The following is a 15,872-nucleotide window of genomic DNA, read 5'->3' as shown; positions in this document are numbered from 1 at the left end:
ACACACACCCCCCCCCCCAGTGAATCAGTGACGAATCCCAAGAGCAATTTTGGGGGCTAAACTATGGCCTGTGGAGCGGTTTGGAACGGCACGCTATTTTTGTCAAAATGAGGACTGAATGTTTGCTCAGGGCCACAGATGACAGGAAAAACAAACAGCACCGAGCAAATGAGACAGTGACCGAGTTCCTACAAGGAAAGGGGACCTTAAGTCCTGACAACCTTCCTTAATATGTCTTTTTTCCAAAGCTATAAACCACTCTCAATAACATCAGTAATTTACTCAAACTCTGGTACAGGTAAAGTCCAGCGTCACAGGACAAAGGTGATGCAAGAAGACATTAAGCAACTGAGGGGGGGGAAAAAAAAAAAAAAAAGACTTATTAGCCTAAGAACATAACCAAAGAGTTGGCCTGCCTCAAAGATGGAGCAGCAGATCTTTGGCCGAGTTGTTCACTGGATTTTTCTATTTTGCTTTCAGGCCTGGAAAGCCTCATGGCTGGTATCAGCTGTTGGACTCTGATCAAAGTTTAGCTTTCCATTAATCCTTTAAGTTATATGTGAGGCTGATAGAGAATTTTTTTTTTAGAAGACAGTTAAGATTACTCAGATACTTAATTTGCACTCCAATATTTCAAAAACACCTTGACTTTAAAACCCTCGGTCTTGGCGCACATATGGTCTTGATAGAAGAACGCATGCTTTGGCATGGGCTGGAGAAACGGATTTGTGAGCCGAGGGAAGGCAGTTTAACAGTTTGTGTGCTGCGGTGCCGCGGCGCACGGCCGAGGGGGCCCCGAGTCTCTCCTCTGCCCCCCACGCACCCACCTTCTGCTCAGGGAGACCCAGGACCCCCAGGATCCCCATCCCGCCCTATCGGCACTGGGCACAGCAAGGCAGACATCAGGGAAAAAAAATAAATCAGCACAGAAGCCACACTTTCTTAGCCACAAACAGGCATAACAATTAGGTTAATTTTATTATTAACTTCAGAAAAAAAAGCTGAGACGGTCCCCCTGCTGCCTCACTAATGAAGTGGGTATGGTCTCTGACTCTTCTAGCCTCGGGGGAGGAAAAAGAACAGAGCATTAGCCTAATATACAGTTCTGCTGGGCTGCAATTATGCTTAAATGCCTAAATAAGGGCTTTTAGACCTCGAGGGATCCGAAGGTATCATTAGTCTAACAGTTCCATCAGAGTAACTGTAGACCAACAGAATTCTCACCCTTTGCTCTTCGTGGCCTCCGAGACCTCACCCCTCTCATTCCCTCCTGGCCAGGACTACTTTGCCTGATATTCCCATTTTCTTCCCCGTCTGTAGCTCCCCACCTGTACCGGTTCTGTCACCACCACCGCCAGCTCCGCTCACCTCCAGCCGGGTCTCGAAGGGTCCTTCTGCGAACACCCCTCTCTGCTCCCTCCTGCCCTCAGCCTCAGAGCCAGGGCGTCGTTTTACTTTTCAAACCAGTGATTTTTTACCAAGACTGAGATTTCGCAACCAGTTTAAGCCAATTTAAAGCCCGGCTGCTGCCCAGGAGGGCAGCAACACCTTCCTTCAGGACCTGGCTTGCATTCTCCTATCTGTACCAAGGATCGTGCGGCCGCTGAGTGAGTCAGATCGGCTGGCAGATCCGGCTGAAAACTCAGCCAAAGAAGAAGGAGGTTTAGTTTTCACCTGGATGAGGGAGCAGTTGGAGCACTCGCCTGAAGGAGGGGGAAGGAATGGACACCCACAAAAGGGAACTTTGCACTCAGAACAGCGCGAGGCCTCAGATCAGCTTAGGAAGCACCACCCCAGTACCCTTAATAAGCTTTTGACTGCAAGAATGTGAGCAAAAATAAAGAAAAAAACATATGAAACCCAACTCCAAGTGAGACATGCCCGTTCTCCTCAAGTGAGCTGAGGGACTCGCCGTCCCAGTTATCGGAACTACACGTGCACAAGCTGTACACTACAGTGAGCTGCAGCACTGCCTCAGGCGGCTCTTTTCCACCCCAAAAAGTTCGCATTTTGCACGCCAAGGATGATCACCCCCGTTTATAATTCCTCAATAGTTCCTATAACCAGAATCAAGCATGATTTAAAAAAAAAAAAAAAAGGAAAATTACTAGAAGCACAGGCTGGCTCTGGCCGTCAGAAAAACCTGTCAGACTCTCAGACAAAGGAGCTTGTGTCCACGCACGCTGCCCAAAGCTCCACTTCCAGCGACACCCTCACGCCTGGGAGGTTTGGAGACGAGAGGAGGCTCATGAGAAGAAGAGCAACCACGGCCGAGCTCTGTTGGAGGACAGCAAGCTCAGTTCTGAGGCGATTCCAGATGAACGCCAACACCTCGTCCATCGCTCGCCTCCAGCAAGCTCTAAAAAACGCAGGCAAATGGGTGCTTTCAGCTGCCTTACCCCCAGTCCAACTCAGTCTGTTGCAACTTGCAGGGATCCATCCTATCCGTGATCCCTTCAAGGGAAGCACAACTATTAAATCCACACCTGCAGCCAGAATTTATAGCAACCCCATCTACTGCTGTCTTACATCATCGGCAATTAGGAGCCTGTGAACTTATGGCTGCGGGATACGGGAGGTGCACTGGAACCGGGGAGCGAAGCCTGTTACGGTTGTTAGTCACCCTGCAGAAGTCACCCTGCCTGTGGACAGCTGAAATTGCACACAAAACAGAGCAACCGATCCATTTTGACTCGGTTTCCTAAAGAAAAACGTGCTGTCCTCCAGCTGGAATTGCTGCTTCCCCTCCTTTTGCAGCGGTCCCTACGCTGTCACGTGCGATGCCAACACACGCTGCCGCCGAACTCCGTCCCCGGGGCAGGCAGGCAGGAGAACAATGCTTATTACAAAGCAAACCGGTTAACTAGTGACAACTGAAGGAGAAAGCAGGAAAGAGCCTGTCCTTTCTTCCCCTGATTAAAACAAGCCTTCGAACAATCCGTCCCTCGGCGTTACAGTAAGCTGACTGGGTAATTCGGTTTTACTGCTCTCCCCCCTCCCTTCCCCCGTCGCTCCACAGATCAAACCTGGTTTCAAAATTGAAGTCCAAACTCTGCGGTGAAAACACGTTTCTTAACCTAGAGGGAAGGAATCCCCACACCCCCGACGCTATTCCTCCAGCAAAGCGGCAAAACAACCCCATTAGCCTCCGGCCCAGATAAAAGCTGTCTCAGCGCAACAGCCAGGCAGGAAAAAAACCTGAGAAAAAGAAAAAAAAAAAAAAAATTGCACTGGTCAGGTTTGCTACAAGAGGCTGACCTGGCTCCCACACCAGGAGAGGGGCGGCAGAAGACGAGGGTCTTTGGGGTGGATTTGCTCGGCGGCCAGGGAGAGCGTCGATCCCGGGGGAGGACGATGCGGGCAGCCACCCCCAAAGGGAGGGTTCGGCTCCTCCAGCTTCGCCCACAGAGCTGGGGCAGGGGGGCACAGCCTCAGACAGCCCCAGGCCCCAAGTGAGAGCCCTCAGTCCGCTCCCAGGAACAGGGGTGATTGGTGGCTCTTGCCAGCGGAACCAGTTCCAACACGAGCCACCGACAGCAAAGCAGTTAGGTCTCATCACAGGGAGCAGGGAGAATTTTCCGCCGGGTGAACCTGGCTGTGCCCTGTTTCCACTCGCACAGACACATCCCGCTTTGCCGGACGGGATTTCTGTTCGGATGTCCAACGGCAGACCAGAGCTTGTGGGAGACACCTTCCCAAAGGAAGAAGGGGACCCTGCTCCCGTGGCTTCACAATGCGGGAAGAAGGTTCGAGACTCTCGGGAGCACATCAGCTCCCCCGCAAGACTCTGGTGCTGAGCTCAGCAACAGGCAGGGGCCCTGCAAAGATAACCGGCTGCTGGGACTGATTCCATCCCACGTTAGCATCCATCAGATAGCAAGAAAAACAAGATTAAGCAGAACCATGGCATTATTCTTCATTTAAACTTGGCAAAGAAAGTGAATGTTTCTTTTTTTGTTGGCTCCTCTTTGTGTGTTTTTTAAGTCAATCTCAGCCTTAGCCAGAGAAAGGTGCCTGGACTTTTTAATAGTGGGGGATTAGAAGGGACAACACTTGTACACTTGCCAGAGCCCAGATAAGTCGTGAATGCTTAGGTTCAGCAGGCTAGCATCTGCCTCCCGCAATATATACATTGCCAGAGTGAAAATAAACAGCTTCACACCTTTGGCTCAGAGAAGGGCTTCAGCTTCTTTTACGTCCTCAACCTGCAGCCTCTGCACTCCAGGAGGAGGGTCAGGAGGGTGAGGGTCACTTGCAGTTCCCTTATTCCAGCCTACAAGGACAAGGCTGGAAACTTGAGGTCTCCTCTTGTCCCGGGTAGGAGGATCCGGGTCTTTCCTACAGCACGCAGGGTCCAGCGTTGCCTCACTGTGTTTTACTGTAACCACAAGAGTTGTTTCAGACAAGCTCAATACATACACTTTCCACGTCTGTCAGTTACATACGAGCAACAGCAGACGCACTGATAAAGAAAAATGCTAATTGGAAAACTAGATCATTTTTTTTTAAGGGCTCAGCTCAAAGACCCGTTATTAGGAAAATGCACCTCGATTTAATGCTGCCACCCAATTCCCTGAGGTCTGTTTCTGCAGGGATTCCCAGAGCTGAAGAGCCACGCAATCGCAGACCCTCCAACTTTGGTACCCACCATTGATGATCCCGTCCCAGACTCCTCTCAGCTCGATCCCGACTCGCACAGCCATTTGGAAGTGCAGTCTGCACCCCAAAAAACGCCTCAGTCTGAATAGCTGAATTTAAAATGATATCATTAAGCCTGAAATTTCAACATATTTAGAGAGTTTTGATAATAACATTTTTGATTGCATCCGTTGCCAGCTTCCTTCTACACCCTGACAAAGATTTAAAGTATACATTCCTATTTCATTCTGCAACAGAGATTAGTGGCAGGAACAGAAAACATCTTCTGTTCCAAAAAACCCTCAGGGTTTTCCTCCTTAGCTTGCATTTTATTAGAGGAGTCTCAGCTCTCCATCAAGCTGCGATACACTGTCATTGCAAAGCACTGCGGCAACAAGCACCCCAAGTGCTACACCAAAACCTACCTTTGGAAACCACGAGATCCCCTGGAGCTATGGCAAAGGTGAAACCGCTCCTCAGAAGTAACAGCCCCCAGCAAACTTTATGAAAATCTGGGCCCACGCTCGAGCGGACGCACGCGGAGCCGTAATTCAGAAACTGTTTGTGAGCTCTTATAGGGAGGGAAGGGGGGGAACAAAGGAAAACCACATGCTATTGTTTAGTTTGACTCCACAATGCATGTAATCTACATGGGGTTGGAACGTTACGCAGCAGAACTCTTCAGCTACCAGAAATTACATACAGCCAACACCAGCAAAACCCATTCTCCAAACAGGGAAATGCTGTTTAAAAGATCTTCTCTGTGCCCCACGCAGCACAGAAGTTCTCCAGAATAGAGCTGGAAGCTGTCACGAGATCTTCTGACCCCACAGCCCCGAGGGGATGGCACCAATGCAACACCAGCGCTCACCGAACCAGGGAAAGCCAGAGCTGATGAGCTTCACCAGCTTGACCTTGAGCTACCGGAGCTTTTGTCAGCAAGTGAACAAGTCTACAACAGACACAGGGGTCCTGAGCAGAGGAAAGACCTCTGTGTCCGGTTTTGGGCACCTCAATACAAGAGAGATATCGAGGTGCTGGAGCGGGTACAGAGGAGGGCAACAAAGCTGGTTCACCTGGAGAATAAATCGTACGAAGAACGATTGAGGGAGCTGGGACTGTTTAGTATGAGGAAGAGGAGGCTGAGGGGAGACCTCATCACTCTCTACAACTACTTGAAAGGACACTGTAGAGAGGGTGGTGCTGGCCTCTTCTCACAAGCAAATAGCGATAGAACAAGAGGGAATGGCTTCAAGCTGCACCAGGGTAGGTTTAGACTGGACATGAGGAAGAAATTCTTCACAATAAGAGTGGTCAGACACTGGAACGGGCTGCCCAGGGAGGGGGTTGAGTCACCATCCTTGGAGGAGTTTAAGAGTCGCTTAGATGCGGTGTTGGGGGGTATGGTGCAGGAGAGAGATATAGATATTTGTATTTTGTAGATATAATGTAGATAAATATATAGATATTTGTATTGTATTTTGTATCACATATTTGTAGAGCAGGGTTGATGGTTGCACTCGATGATCCCAAGGGTCTTTTCCGACCTGAATGATTCTATGATTCTGTGAAAGACCCACGCAGACACCTATAAACATCGCATCCCACAGCCTCTTGGGGCTTGTCAATACCATCTTCAGACACATGAAGGGTAGATAGATACTAAAGTGACAAGACACAGCTTCAGAGCTGCTGGAGTTATTCCAGTACATCCAGAGGGACGATAACAGATTCAGCTACATGAATTCCACCGCTAACATTGCGCAACTCCCTCCCCACCCTCTTTCCCAACTGCGTGTGCAATAACCAGGACTACACGTGTCACCGGGAGAAGATCTTCAGTGTGTGGCTCCAGAACTACCCCAACCAGCTCAGAAGACCGTGGATCTGCACATGAGGTATCAGCCGGGCGGGCAGGCAGATCCACTCCAGCGCTAGCTAAAAGGGACCTTCCTAAACACCCTATTTCTCCTTCTAAGCCACCCATCAGCACGCTGCCTGCTGTTGGGGCCCCGAGAGACCCAAGCTCACCCCTCCGGCAGGTGCCAGCATCAACCCTTCTAAGCCGGGTAAGGAGGACGTGTAGACAAGCGATGACGTTGTGGCCGGAGCAGCACCACCGCCCCCCCACCCCCGGCTCGGCAGAGCTGGGGTTTATCTTCTCGCCCACCTTTGGCACAGCCCCTTGGGCTGGGGGGGGCAGCACATGCCCGCTGTTGGAAGGTTTCAGCAGACGGGCAGAATGAAATGGTGAAGAAAGAAGGTTTTTTTTGGGGGGGAGGGGAGGGAAGGCACACACATACTAAACAAATCATCTCTTTGGAGCGCTGGCTCCTGCTTGTTCTCGGTTATATTATTCACTCAAGAGTGGATTAATCCATCACTGCAAAGGAATCTCCTGATCTCAGAGATAAAGGCAACGAGTCATGCACTGACTGTCTGTGGGTCCTCCTGAAAGTGGCCAGCCTCTCTCATACCCGTATTTGGGCTGATCTATCATCTCTTAACAAACAAGAAGCAACAGAAAAAAAAAAATAAAAACTGAAAACACACCACCTGATTACAGTAACTTTACTGGGGAAAACCTAGCTTGGATGAATCTGGAAGCAGGCAAGGGGTTTCAACTCAGAAGAATCATCTGCAGTTTGTTTCAGATGCGGCCACGTTAACTGTCCTCTTCCCTTGCTGCAGTTCCCCAGATGGGACTTGACCTCACAAGAGGAACAGTCACCCGGGGGTTACCTCCTGAACCGGCATGTAAAATACCCCCATAATTTCATTTAACATTCTTTAGAGTGAGGCCTTTTAGACAAATGGTGTGCTTCACTCAGCGAGGACTGGAACGAGACCGTCCCCAGCCAGAGCAGGCTGCGCCCATGCACGAGGCGCCTCCACGAGATACGACAATGCTCTCCAGGAGGAAGGACATCTCCAGCAGCCCTTTGTCCTTCAGTGCTTCAGCAACCCAAAGCTATCTGGGCAAAGACGAAACACCCCCAAAACACCCCAAAAAATGTAAACCAGTGGTGCCCAGCCCCTTTGCAGAGCTTGTTTTTCAATGAGGGGGCGCTTGCTGCAGGAGCTTTTCCCCTCTCCTTTAGCGTTTTACAGGTTTGCTCGAGGAAAAGCGAGTCTGCGAGGCAGGCGGACTCTGCATGACTGCGAGGTAGGAAATATTAAACTCATCTTTTGAATTAAACAAATAAGGCTCAACCGCGCGGCTCATTATCAGATACAATGGTGGAAGTCTGCGGGGAAAGCCAGGCAGCGGGAGGCAGGGCACGAATCAAAGGGGCGACGCGGCCGAGAGGTGAGGCCCAGGCTGCAGTTCCACCTTCAGCGTCGGCCGCTGCCAGGAGGGACGTCTCCTGCCCCAGCACTGGAAGAAAATGTTCCAGTATTGCTCTGGGTTTCGGGGAATTGTTATTTTTCTTCCCCTCCTGCCGTTTTAGTGAGCTAAGCGGGTTTAATCAGCCATTTCTAGTGAAGGGCAGGAGATGGAGGGGGGGGGGGAATGGCAAGACACACACCCCCCCCCCAACCTCTGCAAGGGACCCGGCTCCTGGCTCGGCCGCAGCATCCAGAGCGTGGGTTTATGAGACACCAAAGCCAATTTAAAAGCCAGCTGCTGCCAAAAGGGGCCAGTCCCCACGCACACACCCCTCCAACCCTCGGGCCCCCAGAGGCCTCCCCAGTCATCAGGGTGGAAGATTTAGCAACTCTCTAACTGCGGGGCAAGATCCAGCAGAAAGTTTGGGGCTTGTTATTTTATTTTATTTTCTTGGAAGGGTTAGCTGGAGTCACTCCCCTGCGGCTGCTCCGCCGACGGATTCCCACAGCGGGGAAGAGGCAGGAATGTACCTGCCACCTCCTGCAGCAGCGAGTCCTCCGCTGAGCTGTAATGTGAAACTGCGCCCAAGAAGCCGCCAAATGGGGGGGAAAAGGAACAAAAACAGAGTCCCACCTGGCTAGGAGAGCTCCGAGACATCTCGTAGGTATGGGAAATAGGAAAACAACCCACCTTGCATGATTATTTTCCCTCCTGTTGAAAGACAGAAGATATTTCTTGTGTAGAAAGAACAAGCAGGGGCTTAATGGGAAAGACAGGTGGCGTGGATGCAGGAGCCCCTGGCAGGGCTGAAGCAGCAGTTTGCCCTAAAGTGATAACTGTCACCGGAGAGTCATCGGCCCCAGCGGAAAGGGAGAAGCGAGCTGGGGAAACCGAGTGGAAAACTATGACACACTCATCCCTGGAAATTGTACTGAGCCATCTACCAGGGAAATTACTGGAAGAACACTTAACTGGTAGAAAAAAAATATAAATATATGCATGCACACACAGAGGAAACTACCTATTCTAACAATACTTGGGGAGCTGGAGGCCTCTTGTTAGCTCAAGTCATAGAGCAAAGAGGGTTTTGCTGGATTTGCCAAGGACCAACACTATCCCAAAGTTAACAACACGGGCTAAGGGGACACGCAATCCCAGGGTTTGCTTGGGGAGGCCACCGGGAGAGCATCAAGCAAGTAGGAAAGGGAATATGCCTGGAGAACAGACCCAGTACCAGCTCACCTGTGAGCAAACTACACCAAAATAGCAAAAAAAAAAAAAAAAAAAAAGAGAAAAAAGTGTACAGAGAACCCAGTTTGTACCAGCTTTAACAGTTGGGATTGCAAAACAAGGTGGAAATCCCCATTTAAAGAGGAAATTTGACCAATTCAGCTTCATACAAGATTTTAAATCCTTAACAAAGATTTTAAGCTCCATAAGGCAGCAATTTGATCAGTCTCACCCCAGTTGCAGGCAGGAATTGGCTCAGAAGCTCCCTGGCCCACTGGAACACTGAGGAAAACCAGAAAACCGACAGAAAAACAAGTGGGGAAAGTGGCGTGACTCAGCTGGAGGGAGCCGCTTGCCAGTCAACAGGTCGTAAGCAAAGCAGGAGACAAAAAACTGACTCTACGTATAAAGGTCAAGTTTACAGCATCAATTAACTCATACAAATTAGATGCTGCCTAACAAAAGGCGTCAGGCAGGTTTCCGAGCTGCATGCAGCCTGCTGACTAAAGCCAGCCCATATCAAATGTTATCTGAAATACCAGATCTCGACAGGTTTGGGGGTGAAGACTCGCTCCGTCTTGGGGCTTCTGGTACTAAACCAAATGCTTCAAAGCCTCACCGGGACCAAGTACACCAGCAACGAGATTTGCAGCCCAAGCAGCCACCAAATTAATTTCAGCGGTCATGGTAACGACCGAGGACTTCGTTAGGCAAAGCAGGTCTGCCCGGGGATAGGCAGGGGAGGATTTATGAGATGACGAACACCGGTACGGCTGTGCGCTGGGGCCAGCGAATCAATTGCTGTGCTTCACAATTTCCACATCTGCAGAAGCAGCCTTTAAACAAGTCAGTGTATTTTTAAGCTCTGACAGTTAAAATCCTCAAGTGACATCACCTGAAGTTGGAGCGCAGCTGCCTTATTCCTCCGACGCGCCAGCGAGCCAAAATAAGCACGAGCCTTGGTTTATGGGTTTACAGCACACCTACAGCACACCTCCAGATAATGAAAGCGCTGCTAGGATTTGCCCTGGAGCAGTCAGGCCTCTCCTTACGTGGTTCCCCCCTGCCCCCCAACTCAGTCTTGGGGTAAGAAACACAAAGTTTAGTCCCAGCACACCCCAGCAAACCAGCAGAGGGAGCAAGCAGGAACCCCAGCATCCAGGAGGCAAAGAACCAAGAGCGCCAGGTAGACCTGGCGTCCCACCAAACCCCAGCGCTTGCAAAAGGATGAGAAATAACCACAACTGCACCAGGGACAGCAAAATAAAAACCCCACTGGAAGGCACTGTGCTGGGGCCGCCCCACGCCTCCCCGCGCCCACAGGCAGCTGTTTACCGCGCTGAGGGCAGCTTAAGGGTGTAAATCACCTTAATCCAAGCGGCAAAACTCTGGCGCCCATACTGGGGTGAATTACTAATCCCTCGCACCAGGGCCATTCCCCCTCGGAGGGGGAAAATCCACCTTTGGATGTGAATCAGGCAGGTAAAGCAGCGGATCCCCTCTCAGCGTGTCTCTCCGCAAGCCCAGCTTTAAACAACCAAATAGTTTTGGGCACCAGTCATGGCTTTCTCAGGGCTGCTCCGCAAGCCTGCGGGTTTTTCCGAGACACAGAGCGAGCCAGTTGGAGGCTTCCCTCTTGTTTTGGGGAAGGGATTAAAGGAAAAGGTTATCGAGGCCTCCCCACCGGCCGGGCTCGCAGGCGCTTGAAGGAAGCCGGGGTTTGGTCTGGATGCGTGGGAATCACCCAAGCAGCGCTGGCCGCCTGGTTTAGCTCAGCGGAAGGAAAGCGCGATGATTGTATTTAGGGCATATAATATCAAGTTTAACAAAAAAAGTGTTAAGAAATCACGCCGCGAAACGTTTGCTGCTACTCAAGCTCAGAATTTTAGGGATATAGCGACACGAAGGAGTGGGCCGTTGCCCTCAGCAACCGCTATTACAGAAGCGCTTTTTCCTCCTTAAAAAGCCCATTGCATAAATCCCAACTGTCAAAATGCCGGAGTGGTGGGAGACGAGCACGAAAAGCAAAGCGGCTCCACGCGGCTGGGCTCCAAGCCCCGGCGCAAGGGGGATTACCTGCTTTGTTCACAAAAAACCACATCAGGCCACAGAGGACAAAACCCCAGAGAATAAAAGTTTATGTGCTCCCAGTAACCCCAGTGACCAGCGGCGGCAGAGTGACAGCCCCGGTGTTTGGGTTAGTAAATTGTATTTCTGGTGCATGTGTGAAAGATACAACTCCCTGAGTAAACACCCCTTCAGAGCTGACAGCTTTACAGCCGCGGGCTCAGCTACTCCTGCCCCGAAACCTCCTCGCTCATCCACACGGCGCTCAGCCGGGGAAAGCAGGAAAGATGAAAAGAAAAAGGAAAAAAACCAAGCTACATAAAGCCAAACATTTACCCAATCTGCCAATCCTTTAAAAAGTGACAAGGCAAGGGCAACGTAAACACTGCCTGTTTTCTGCCTCGGGGTTGAAAGTTGTGAAAAACACTTCCCTTTGGGTTTAAAAACATCAATATTGAAGACATGCGATAGTCGATAGTCGCCTGGAAAGTTCCTTCATTAAAAGTCAGCAACTGTAAAATTATTACTTTGGGTTTTTTTTTTTTTTTTTCTGGCAGAGAGACAGACAAAGCATGCAAAAGTAATTTGGAATTCAGCAGCTTGAAGGATGGAGTCACCTTAGTATAAAAATAAAAAGAAGTAAGAAGCAGAGTGAAGGTGTCAGGGGGTTCTCTGCCGGGCACCCCCCGCCCCCGGGCTCCAACCGCGGAGAAAGCGACCCCTCGGCGAAGGGCAAGCACGGAGATTCTCAATTTTAAGACGGTTAAAGAGGCCGGACGCGACCCCGAGCCCCCCCCCCCCTCCCCCCAACGTTTTAATGACAAATCGAGCCGAGGCAGAGCCGCGAGGGCTGTGAAATAAGAGCGTAAATCAGTAACAGAGCGGGGGCAGAGCCGCCGAAGGGCGCTCCGAGGGGCTCCCCGCACGGCGGGACAAACCACAGCCCCGGCGGGCAGAGAAAATGAGGGAAAAAAAAAAAAACAAAAAAAAAAAACAAACCACGAAGAGCGGGATGTTTGGAGCGGACCCCGCTCCGCAGGGAGCGCCCCGAGCCCCGCCGCAGCTTCCCGCCCGCCGCCGCCTCCCCTCAGGTGCCGCCGGCCGGGGCTCTGCCTCCTCCGCGTCCCCCGGCGGGGGCCTGACAGGAGCCGCCGGGACCCCGCCGGGACCCCGCCGAGCCGCCACCTGCGGCCGCCTTCCCCCTCCCCTCCCCGTCCCAACGGCCGCCCGCGCGCCCCCTCAGCCGGCGGGGCGGCGGGAAGCGGCCGCCCTTTACCTCCGAGCGGCGGCGGCGGCCGGTCCCGGTCCCGCTCGGCGGCGGCTCCCCAGGACATTCCAGGCTGGGGCGGGCGACCCGGCGGGCGGGAGCCGCCATCCAACGCCGCCCGGCCGCGCCGCTTATCTCTCGCCGGTCCCCCCCCCCCTCGCCCCGGCTCCCACCGGCGCCCCGTGTCGGAGGAGGCGGCGGCGGCTCCTCCCCGCCCCGCCCCGCGGAGCGTACCAAGGCCCGGCGGGGGGGGGGCGGGCCCGGCGGCGGGGCCCGGGGACCGCGGCGGCAGCGGGCACCGTGCGGCCGTGAGCCCTGGGCCGTGCACCCTTACACCCTGCTCCCTTGTTCCCTTACACCCTGCTCCCTTACACCCTGCTCCCTTGTTCCCTTACACCCTGCTCCCTTGTTCCCTTACACCCTGCTCCCTTACACCCTTACACCCTGCTCCCTTGTTCCCTTACACCCTGCTCCCTTGCTCCCTTACACCTTGATCCCTTACACCCTGCACCCTTACACCCTGCTCCCTTGCTCCCTTACACCCTGCTCCTTGTTCCCTTACACCCTGCTCCCTTACACCCTGCTCCCTTACACCCTTACACCCTGCTCCCTGCACCCTGGTCCCCGCTCCCTTACACCCTGCTCCCTTACACCCCGCTCCCTTACACCCTTACACCCTGCTCCCTTACACCCTGCTCCCTGCACCCTTACACCCTGCTCCCTTGTTCCCTTACACCCTTACACCCTGCTCCCTTACACCCTGCTCCCTTGTTCCCTTACACCCTGCTCCCTTACACCCTTACACCCTGCTCCCTTACACCCTGCTCCCTTACACCCTTACACCCTGCTCCCTTACACCCTGCTCCCTTACACCCTGCTCCCTTGTTCCCTTACACCCTGCTCCCTTACACCTTGCTCCCTTTACACCCCTACACCCTTACACCCTGCTCCCTTACACCCTTACACCCTGCTCCCTTACACCTTGCTCCCTTACACCCTGCACCCTTACACCCTGCTCCCTTGTTCCCTTACACCCTGCTCCCTTACACCCTTACACCCTGCTCCCTGCACCCTTACACCCTGCTCCCTTGTTCCCTTACGCCCTGCACCCTTACACCCTTACACCCTGCTCCCTGCACCCTTCACCCTTACACCCTGCTCCCTTGCTCCCTTACACCTTGCTCCCTTACACCCTGCACCCTTACTCCCTGCTCCCTTGCTCCCTTACACCCTGCTCCCTTACACCCGTGCAGCATACACCCTGCACCCTGCACCCTTTACACCCATGCACCCTTACTCCCTGCTCCCTTACACCCGTGCAGCATACACCCTGCACCCTTACACCCGTGTGCCCCTATACCCATGCACTCTTACACCCGTGCACTGTACACCCTGCACCCTTACATCCTGCTCCCTTAAACCTGTGTGCCCTTACACCCATGCGCCCTTGCACCCGCGCACTGTACAACCATGCGCCCTTGCACCCTTACAACCATGCGCTGTGCCACCCCGTGCCTGGGCAACAGTCTTCCTTACACCTGTGCAGCCACCCACCCCTGCCCCATGCACCCATGCCCAGAGGTGGTTGCTGTGGCCAGGTGGCTCGCTGGCACCCTGCCGGTTGTAGCCCACTTGCACCGAGGGTCTGCCAGCCCGCGGGCAACCCGGCAGAGAGATGCAGGGAATGCTCCGGCTCCATCCACAGCTCCAGCTTTTTTTTTTTCCAGAGGGCTGGAAAGGCTCCTGCACCCTGCAGACTGTGCGCTCTGTGTGTGACCTCCCGCCGGGTGACGCCAACCAGAAACACCCTGCTGGGGCAAAACGGGGCTGAAAAGCGGCAAAAAGGGGGTTTATCGCCGCTTGGAGGGTGCCCAGCCGCAAACCGCGGCGTGAGCACACTCAGCATCGGGGATGCTCCCGTCGCTTGCGGTGTAATTTCATATTAACAGCTTGCCAAATCGCCCGGCGTTACACCTCGTCTGTGGGATCTAAAACACCCAACTGGCAAGTTACGGCCTCATCCTGTGTCCCGACCCCCAGTGCTTCCCCAGCCCTTTTCAAAAGGCCCAAAATATGCCCCAAATGCCTCAGATTTGGGGAATTCACTATATTTGGGTGGATCTGCAGGTGGTGGCTGGGGGTTGAGGTGGTTGAGGTGGAAAGGGATTTATCCTGAGGAGGGTTTCACATGGAAAGGCTTTGGCAGCGCGTGGAGCGGGCCGGAAAGAAACACAGCTCCTGTGATTAAAAATAAAAGAGAAACAAGCTTTTTTTTTTTTTCTAAAAAAAAAAAAACCACCACTGGAACAAAGTTTCTTGGTTTTCGGGCAAACCTGCAAACCTACCCTGTATTTACCAGCCTTAATTTTATCCCTCAGGAAGTTTCCTGTAGGACGTCATTATTTCCACAAGTGTAAAAGGGGAAAAAAAAATAAAGAAAACGAGAACTAGCAATGTCCTCAGCAGATTAAAAATCCCTTCTAATCTGAAGGAAACACCCCAAAACCAAACCCAAAGTGGGTTTGGCTCAGACAGGGAGTTAAATCACTTGATTTGTGGCGGCCACCAGAAGAGCCCAGGACTTGAGGATCGCTCTCAGTGCAGAAGTGAGATGGCCAAGCCTGGTTTTGGGGTAAAAATCATCAGAATCAAAATTATAATGACGGCCTTCACAGGGCAGGGACGCTGCCAAATCACAGTTCCTCCCTGTGCAATCTTCGGGGTGTTTTTATTCCCCTCCAAATCCCCTCCTTGCGTGCTATTTGCATGAGAATACCCTCTTGGGGGAGGGTGGAGGGGAATTGCTGCTTAATTAGAGAACAGCAATCACTTTAATTAGCATGTCTCCATGCTTCCTGCTATTTTGCATGGATTCAAATGAGATGCTCATTAGGGAACAGGCGCCTGGACAAGCTACACCCTTTAACCGCGCACTAACCCAATTAACCTTGATGAGGCTAAAGCATGCCAGGGCTTTGGCCGGCACAGGGCTTTCTGCCCCTGCCAGGAGGTGCAGAACCGCTTGCTTTGACCTGCTCCCTCCCTCTGACCTGCTTCCTCCGACCTGCTTCCTTCCTTCAACCTGCTCCCTTCCTCCGACCTGCTCCCTTCCTCCGACCTGCTTCCTCCGACCTGCTCCCTTCCTCCGACCTGCTTCCTTCCTTCCACCTGCTTCCTTCCTTCCACCTGCTCCCTTCCTTCCACCTGCTCCCTTCCTCCGACCTGCTTCCTTCCTTCAACCTGCTTCCTCTGACCTGCCCCCTTTCTCCGACCTGCTTCCTCCAACCTGCTTCCTCCGACCTGCTCCCTTCTTCTGACCTGCTTCCTCCGACCTGCTCC

The sequence above is a fragment of the Numenius arquata genome, chromosome 22 (genome assembly GCF_964106895.1).
Source record: "Numenius arquata chromosome 22, bNumArq3.hap1.1, whole genome shotgun sequence".
NCBI lineage: Eukaryota > Metazoa > Chordata > Aves > Charadriiformes > Scolopacidae > Numenius > Numenius arquata.
Note: the sequence above shows the minus strand (reverse complement) of the source record.